Source organism: Hevea brasiliensis, chromosome 2 (assembly GCF_030052815.1).
Source record: "Hevea brasiliensis isolate MT/VB/25A 57/8 chromosome 2, ASM3005281v1, whole genome shotgun sequence".
Classification (NCBI taxonomy): Eukaryota; Viridiplantae; Streptophyta; class Magnoliopsida; order Malpighiales; family Euphorbiaceae; genus Hevea; species Hevea brasiliensis.
In genome coordinates, this window is record NC_079494.1 from 44,333,314 (window position 1) to 44,342,870 (window position 9,557).

Sequence of the window (9,557 nt, forward strand, 5' to 3'; positions counted from 1 at the left end):
GGTTAATAGAATGTATAGAGATTGTCCTTTGGTGATCCAAGGACACACTTTCTGTCGATTTCATTGAAATGCCCTTTAGAGATTATGATATCATCTTGGGCATGGATTGGTTAGCTAGGCATCATGCCATGATTGGTATGGATCAAGACGATCAATTTTGGTCTCCTCGATCTGATGATGTGGTGATACATGGGGAGAGGCAGCTATTGCCATCCAACATCATTTACTAGCGGAAAAATGATCGAGAAAAGGGTGTGAAGCATACTTGGCACATGTGGTAGACACCCAAGTGGGAGTCGGCATTGAAGGACATCCCTACGGTACATGACTTTCGGGCGTGTTTCTGATGAATTGCGGGATTACCTCCGAGAAGAAGTGCGATTTGAAATTAATGTTCACTGGTGTGGATCCAATCTCCATAACACCATACTGAGAATGGCACCAGCAGAGTTGAAGGAGTTGAAGATCGATTACAAGAATTACTTGAAAAGGGCTTCATCCGCCCTAGTGTGTCACCTTGGGGAGCACGGTGTTGTTTGTTAAGAAGAAGGATGGTACTCTCCGCTTATGTATAGACTACGAGCGGTTGAATAGGGTGACAATAAAGAGCAGATATCCATTGCCTCGCATTGATGATCATTCGATCGATTGAAGAATGCGGTGATATTCTCCAAAATTGATTTACGATCCGGTTATCATCGATTGAAGGTGCAAGAGCAGAGTATTCCAAAAGCGCTTTGAACTTCGGTATGGCCACTATGAGTTTCTAGTAATGCCATTCGGGTTAACAAATGCTCCATTGCTTTTATGGATCGATGAACACTATCTTGGACCATATCTTGATCAATTTGTGGTGGTGTTTATTGATGACATTTTGATATACTCGAGGAGTGCAGAGGAGCATGATAGACATCTGCGGATTGTACTGCAGACTTTAAAGGGAGAAACAGCTGTACGCCAAATTGTCGAAATGTGAATTTTGGCTGAAGGAAATCTCCTTTTTGGGACATGTTGTGTCAGCTGAAGGGATCAAGGTAGATTCCAGCAAGGTAGAAGCTATCCTTAATTGGAAACCGCCAGAACATCACGTAAATTCGCTCGGGCTTATTTGGATATTACCCGGTTTGTGAAGGGATTTTCTATGTTATCTTCTCCAGACCAAAGCCGGAAAGATGTAAAATTTGGTGGGTGATAAATGTCGTGAGTTTTAATGAGTTGAAGAGGTGCTTAACTGAAGCTCCAGTTCTCACTTTACCTACTCCGGGTAAAGAATACACAGTTTATAGTGATGCTTCTCACAATGGGTTAGGCTGTGTACTGATGCAAGATCGGAATGTCATTGCTTATGCATCACGCCAGCTGAAACCGCATGAGAGGAACTACCCAACACATGATGCAGGTTAGCGGCTATTGTTTTTGCTCAAGATCCGGAGACACTATCTGTATGGAGAGAAATGCTACATCTTCACAGATCACAAGAGCTTGAAGTACTTAGGTACCCAGAAGGAATTGAATTTGAGGCAGAGGAGATGGCTAGAACTCATTAAAGATTATGATTGCTTAATAGACTATCAGCCAGGAAAAGCAAATGTGGTGGCTGACGCCTTAAGTCGCAAGACTATGGCAAGTCTCAGAGTTTCTCCTTTGTCCATGGTATATGAATTGAAAGCCTGACATGCGGTTTAGAGGTTGATGATGAGGGATGACGGTAGTTGCATGGCATGTACAGCGGTGTTGATTGATCGGTCGAGAATGGTCGCTCGAGTGATGAAAAATATCGGAAGGCTGAAAGAAGTTCAGCAGGCAAGAAACTGAATTCTCTGTGTGAGATGATGGTTTATTGCTACATCGAAGCGAATGTGCGTTCCTAGTGATGTGGGCGAGCAGATCATTATGAAGGAAGCACATGAGTCTCCATTTGCTATGCACCTGGTGGAACTAAAATGTCTGAGAGGTTGAAAGAACATTCTTGGTGGATGGGCATGAAGAGAGATATAGCTGAATTTGTTTCCAAATGCCTAACTTGTCGACAAGTAAAGCGAACATCAAGTTCGGTGGTTTATTACATCCTTTGTCGATGCAGTGGAAATGGGAGCGAATAACTATGGATTTTGTTACAGTACTTCCAAGGACACAGAGTAGTCATGATGCAGTATGGGTTATAGTTGACAGATTGACTAAGTCTGCTCACTTTTTGCCAGTTCGGATGGACTATAGCATGGAAAGATTGGACAGATTGTACATATATGAGATTGTAAAATTGCATGGAGTGCCAGTATCAATTGTGTCAGAGATCCTAGGTTCACTTCTAGATTAGGGTAGTCTTGAGAGCCCTAGGAACTAGATTGAACTTCAAGACAAGATTCCACCCACAGACGGATGGCGACCGAGAGGGTTATTCAGATATTGGAGGATATGCTACGGGATTGTGTGATTGAATTTGAAGGTAGTTGGGATACACACTTGCCTTTGATTGAGTTTGCTTATAACAACAGCTACCAATCAAGCATAGGGATGCCTCCATATGAAGCTTTGTATGGCAGAAAGTGTAGAACTCCCTTATGTTGGGATGAAGTAGGTGAAAGGAAGATGATTGGACCGAGAAATTGTCCAGTGAGACAGAGGAAAAGATCAGTTGATCGAGAGATAGACTCAAGGCTGCATCGCCGTAAGTCCTATGTTGATCGAAGAGAAGAGATATTGAGTATGCGATGGGTGATAAGGTATTCCTCAAAGTTTCTCCTTGGAAGAGGATTATGAGATTTGGCGAGAAAGGGAAACTAAGTCCTCGTTTCATCGGACCATATGAAGTTACGGAAAGAGTGGGTCCTTTGGCATCTGGTTGGCATTACCTCGAGCTAGCAAGGATACAGTGTCTTCCATGTGTCCATGTTAAGGAGGCAGATCGGACCCATCTCATGTACTCTCGATTGAAGAGATTGAAGTAAATCAGACCTCTCATATGAGGAAGAACCCATAAAAATTACGGCTTATGAGGTGAAACAGTGAGAACAAGCAGATACACTGGTTAAAGTCTTTGTGGAACCATCATTCAGCCAGAAGCTACTTGGGAACGTGAAGAGGATATGAGAGACAGCACCACACTGCTCAGAGACTAATGCGTAAAATTTGAGACGAAATTTATTTAAGGGGGAGAATTGTAACACCCTAAGTTGGTAGTGCGTTCTCTTGCTCAGGTGACGATCTTTGTCCGGACTGCTAGGATGTCTAGAACCGTACTTCAATATGAGTGAGGAGGCATAAAATAATAAAATACAAGAAAAGAAAATACAAGAAAAACCAAGGAAAAATCATAGCAAAGAAATGTAACCGAGTAAGTGAGCCGGGAAACCTAGCGATGGGTGACCGCACCGGGAAGTCACGGCGTGGACCGTTGACTAGCCCTGGACTGCGGGGAACCCTGGGAAACATTTTTAGGACTTAAATAGACCATTGTTGAAGAGTAAATATCATTAGAAAGATCAAAGAAAAATTAAATAATTAGTACAAAGAAAAGTGAGAAATCGAAAAAACAGACAAAATACGGTTATTCTGAAAAATCGTGAAAGCCACCCGAACAGGGTCATTATGGTCATTTGACATCCCGAATTGTCTTTTGACCTAAATGTCCATTAAAAATAAATAGTATTACACTTAGAAAATGAAATGAAAAATTAATTTGGTGGTACCTAAAATAAATAGTGGAAATAATGGGTTAAATGTGGATTAATTGAAAAATTAACTTATAAAATGTTTTAATTTTAGTTAGTGGACCACTATAGGATTTATTAAACATGAAATATGGCTGAAGTGGTCCACTAACCACCTGAAATCCCATCTTCCTCAAAACCTCCCAACATTGCCGAATTGATGAACCCTTGAAAACCTCCATTAACGTTTTCTTTGAGCTTGATCCATCCTCCATTTTCAACTCCAAGCTCTTAGGTCCTTTCATGAAAAATGGTCTACACACCACAAGGAAGATATTGATGCCAATTTTGGGAAGTTTAAGCAAGGTTTAACAAGCTCCAAGCATAAGGTAAGTTCATAATTTTGAGAATTTCTTTGTTAAAGTTTATGTGCATGTTATGGGTATTAGTTTGGTGAAGGAAAATTTTGAGTTTGATGGGTTATTGTTGTTGTCATTTTGGACAGCCATGGTCACGTTTTGATGAGGAAATTGTGCACATAATTGTTGAGAAATAATGTTGTTCATGGTGATTTAGTAACCTAGTGATTTAATGCATGTATATATGGTGAATTATGCACTTTGATGGAAATTAACTTATGGTACGGCAATGTGATGTTGATGAGTGATTTGTGGCAGCTTGTGGACACTTGAGAAAGGGTGTATATTGAAGGAAGTGTGGGCAGCATATTGACCTAGAAGGATTGATGTTAAGTATGTAAATTAAAGTTGTAAAGTGTATGTAATGTTTGTAATGTTTAGGTGTAATTGTAATGGTACTTAGAATTGTGATTGTGAATGATAATTGGTGTGTTGATGGTGATTGGAATCTGCCCAAAATAATGCTAATGTAATGTAGAAAATGTGTTGGTAATGTGCCAAAACAGTTTGGTAGGGTATGGAAGTGAACCTTGCAAAGGTAAGTGTGTGTTTGAAGTTTGGGTGTGAAATGCATATTGAGGGCAGTGTATATTTTGGCCTATAACCTTGAATGTGTAACCTCAATTGGTATGAGACCAATTTGGGGTGAAACTAGGCACAAAATGTGTCAACTTTCATTGAGAAACCATGCCAAAATTCTGCTTGCAAGGTGACCTAAAAATTTGACCAATTCGGATTAGGTGCAATTAGGACCTGAAAAATGACCAATTGGGCAGCAGTGAGTATTTAGGCCATAACTCACTCAAACCAGGTCCAATTGACCTGAAATTTTAACCATGAATAGTTAAGACCCATACCTACAAGTCTTATGAAGACACCAAAACCCAGAAATGATCATAAGCAAGTCAAACAACTTGCACAAGTTCGGGTCCAAAAACTGGCCGAACCAGAATTGACCAATTTGACCTAAAATTGACCTAAAATTGTACCACTTGACCAGCAATAGTGTAATGACCATAACTTGGTCTACTTAACTCGGATTGACCTGAAATTTTGCACCGCGTGCAATAAGACCTAGATCTACAAGTTTGTAGTTTCGACCGAGACCCGAAAACCGAGGGAACTAGATCGTCCGGTTAGGTCAAACCAGTGCTCCGGAATCCAGAAATTGCATTAAAATGCACTAAGCAAGAAAATGACTTTGGTAAAACATACCAAACCTAAAACCTTATCGAATGTGACATTTTAACGACACTAAAACCTAATTTACCTAAAACGCAACGAGGGTCGGTATATTAGGTGATTAAGTGAATAATTGAGTTTAGTGTACTATTTACCAAACGCCATCGATAGAGACAGTTTAATTTTGTGCTGAAACACTTTAAATTGTGTTTCTCAGCTAACAAGGACTCAGGGAAAGGAAAGGAAATACTGAGTCCAGACCAGGGAGACAGTCATCAGAGGTTTGTGCACAACAACTGTTTCATTTGAATTATTTTCAATGGAAATAAATATTGATTAATTGTATATCATTATTTTAAATTGTGGAAATGTGTTTGAGGAATATTTATTGATTGAAAAATATTGTGAATGGTTTGAAACTGTGAAAAACTATTTGAATGACATTGATGGATACTTATTGATTGAAAAGCACTGTAAATGGTTTGAAACCACAGCTATCATGTATATTGATTGTATTCCTCTCTAGCTTGTCTAGTGGGATGAATTGAATTCCCTCTCTGGCTGAAGTGTTGAGGTGTGTGCCTGTTGAGGACGAATAGAATGAGTACTCATATTTTTGCTAGCTAGCCATGTTATTCCTCATTAGTCATCGACTTTTGGGATGAATTGAATACCTCATTAGCCATCGGCTTTTGGGATGAATTGAATTATGGATCATGATTAAGCTGTGTGTGATTTATTGATGTTTATTGTGAGATTGTGAAATGGATTTAAACTCTCATTGACATATACTGTCTGTTGAATTCAAACATGACCTGACTTATGAAAATCTATTGTGATATTGAGAAATGGAGTTTAAATTCTTATTGACCTTTATTGTCTTAAATTTGACTATGGTTTTAAGTATCCACTATTTACATGATTTATGAATTGTGATTTAAATTGTATTTGGTTAATGTTGTGCACCATCGAGACATTGTCTCAATGATAGCTTTTATTCTTTATCGCAGGTAGAGAGATAGACAGGGCAGCAGACTAGGCTGCATATACATCCAGCGAGGGATTACCTGGTATATTGAGTATACCGCTTTTGCTTTTTGTACTGTAATGTATGACACTGTATGTACATATTGTTTTGGTTTTGAGCAGTTGTAAATTAAATTGTACTTGAAGTTGTAAATTAATTATGAGTGTTTTGGATTGTAAAAGTTGTATTATATTTCCTTATCTCAGACTTTGAAAAATTTCTATGGAATTGTGTTGATAAATTGTTGTGTTGAGAAATGTATTGGAGTTGAGATTTGGAAAAAATTATTGAAGTGCTTTTTACGAGTTTTACAGAACTGTTTTGTCCAAAATACAGATGGCACTTTGCCAAAATTTTTACAGAAATTCTAAATAAACCAAATGAGTTAGTTATTTCACTTCAGTTCACCGAAGTCTTTAACACCTGTAAATAGTGCTCACCACTGTAAAAGAAGTAAGAAACGTTTTTAAAATCCCTTGTAGTGTATTTAATGGGTTATCAGTAGACGGAGTTGGTAATTCATTAGATATACTACGGGATCATGTTATGCCTTACAGAGGGGTAGGGTGTGACAATTTGGCTCTAGAAAAATCCTATGCATACAGACTGTTGGACTAATTCCCTTTATATCATCAATTGTATAACCCAAAACTCTACTATATTCTCTCAAAACTTTCAACAATTTGTCAATCTCAATATCAGTTAAAGATGCATTAATTATAACAGGATATGTTCCATTTGGTCCAAGAAAAGCATACCTGAGGTTGGAAGGAAGAGGTTTAAGATCTACCTTTGGGGCATCCTCTACCTTTAATGATGGTGGTTTAATCTCCAAAGTTTGCACTTCTTCAAGCTGAAAATTTGTGGCTTCAGGATGTGGTGGAGAGCTCTCTAAGTGTTGTGCAAAAGCAGCTATGTTATGATTGTCATCATCAATGCTCCCACCATGGACTAAGCAATTTTCAAGAGGGTCTTGTGGATAGCTTTTTTTGAAATGCTCTTAAACAATCTCATCAATAATGTCTACCCGCAAACAAGACTCAACTTCTTCATGTTTCCTTTTCATGGCTGGATTGATGTTGAATATCATTTGATCATCTCCCACTCTAAGTGTCAATTTCTCGCCCTTTACATCAATTAATGCACCAGTTGTTGCCAAAAAGGGTCTTCCCAATAAGATAGGAATTTTTGTGTCTTCTTCCATATCTAAAATGATAAAGTCCACCAGAATGTAGAATTTTCCAACCTTGATAGGCACATTTTCTAGAATGCCTTCTGGATACTTAATTGAACGGTCAGCCAATGAAAGATACATGTTTGTGGGCTTTAACTCTCCCATATTCAACTTCTTATATATTGAAAGTGGCATTAGGCTGACACTAGCTCCAAGGTCACATAAGGCATTTGCCACATAATTATCACCTATATGACAAGGAATGGAAAGCACACTCGGATCTTTGAGTTTGGGAGGTAACTTCTTCTGAATTATAGCACTGCATTGCTCTCCCAAGTTAACAGTATCATAATCTTCTAGTCTTCTCTTGTTGGTAAGAATCTCCTTCAAAAACTTGGCATAACTTGGCATTTGTGATAGTGCCTTAGTGAATGGCACATTGATATACAACTTCTTTAGCTCTTCAAGGAATTTGCCAAATTGTTTGTCTAGCTTATGCTTGATGAATCTTTAAGGGTAGGGAACGGTGGGCTTGTAAGGTTCAGGTGGGATGTATGGTTTCTCTCCTTCATCTTGCTCACTTTTGCTTTCTTCTTCTTTTTCATTTTTCTTTCTCTCAACTGAATTTCCTTCTTTTGTGCTCTCTTTTTCTTCTCTCTTGTTTTCACTCTCTTAACCAACTTTCTTACCACTTCTCAAGGTCACAACCTTACATTGTTCATGAGGGTTTTGTGGTTGGCTAGGTAGTTTCCCATAGGATTTGCTTCCTAATGAGCTTGCTTGTTGAGCCAATTGAGTCTCTAACATACGATTGTGGACTTGTAATTGATCCATGGTTTGTCTCATGTGTTGTATTTCTTCCTCCAACTTATATTCATCTTGCTTTGTTCAGCAAAAAATTTCTCCATCATGCTATTCAAGGTTAGCTTCGATTCATGAGATGGAAGGGATTGTTGTGCTCTTGCTTGATATCCAGGTTGTGGCTACCTAATGGGCTGAAATTGAGGTTGAAACTGAGGTCTATTCTGTTGCATATACTGCTGGTTATGAGCATAATTTGAGCTTTGACCTTGTTGAGAAAAAATTGCTTATGGTCTCCATGTTGAGTTATTCACATTAGAGTAAGAATTTCCCATAGGTTTCTGTTGATAACCTCCTACATAAGCAGCTTGTTCTTGCAAATAATCATCACCATAAGAAGAGTAATCAACTCCACAACTTTGGGTTCCATCTATGTAGGCAACTTGTTGCATAGTTGTAGGAGTTGAGGTTGTTGCCTTTGTGCAAAAATCACTAAGAAGCTGAGTCAACTGATCAAATCTTGCATTCATGTAGCTAACTGAGTCAAGTTCATAAATCCCAGCCTTCTTTGGCTCAAGTGCTCTAGGATTTCCCCATAAATGGGTATTATGAGCAATCTTCTCTAATAGATCATAGCATTCTTCACTTGTCATTCTCATGAAATCTTCTCCTGCTTGTGAATCAATTGTGTTTCTTATGGCTGGAGTAACTCTGGTGTAGAAATTATGAACAATCATCCATTTGGGTATTTCATGATGAGGACATTGCCTTTCAAGCTCCTTAAATCTCATCCAAGATTCATACAAAGTTTCATCATCCCTTGGCTTAAAAGCTACCATCAAATTCCTCAAATGAGTAGTCTTCCCAGGTGGGAAAATTTGAGATAGAAAAGCTTGAGATAGCTGCTCCCAAGTAGCTATAGTAGCTTGTGGAAGTGAGTCATATCACTCTAATGCTGAATCCCGAAGAGAAAATGGAAATAAGGTGAGCCGAATAACTTCATCTGAAACTCTAGGCTGCCTTTGTGTACCACATATCATCAAAAATTTCTTCAAATGAGAATGAGGATTTTCAAGTGGACTACCTCCAAATTGTGAATTCTGAACCATTTGAATGAGACTAGTCTTTAACCCAAATTGATTAGCTCCAATGATAGGTATATTATCTCTCACATCTGCACATCTAGGAAAAGCATAATCTAACATGGATCTTCTCTGAGGATCATTTTGATTAACAACTTCATTTTGCCTATTTTGCTTATTTCCTCCATTATCTCCACTAATAGCTCTATTTTCATTCTCCAT

At 38.5% G+C, this 9,557-nt stretch overlaps 1 non-coding gene across 1 annotated transcript; it reads left to right on the forward strand.

The window, feature by feature from the left end:
* Positions 1-9,000: 9,000 nt before the first annotated feature.
* Positions 9,001-9,107, forward strand: LOC131178186 (small nucleolar RNA R71). Its single transcript, XR_009147318.1, has one exon. It is a non-coding gene; the product is annotated as a small nucleolar RNA R71 (small nucleolar RNA).
* Positions 9,108-9,557: the final 450 nt, after the last annotated feature.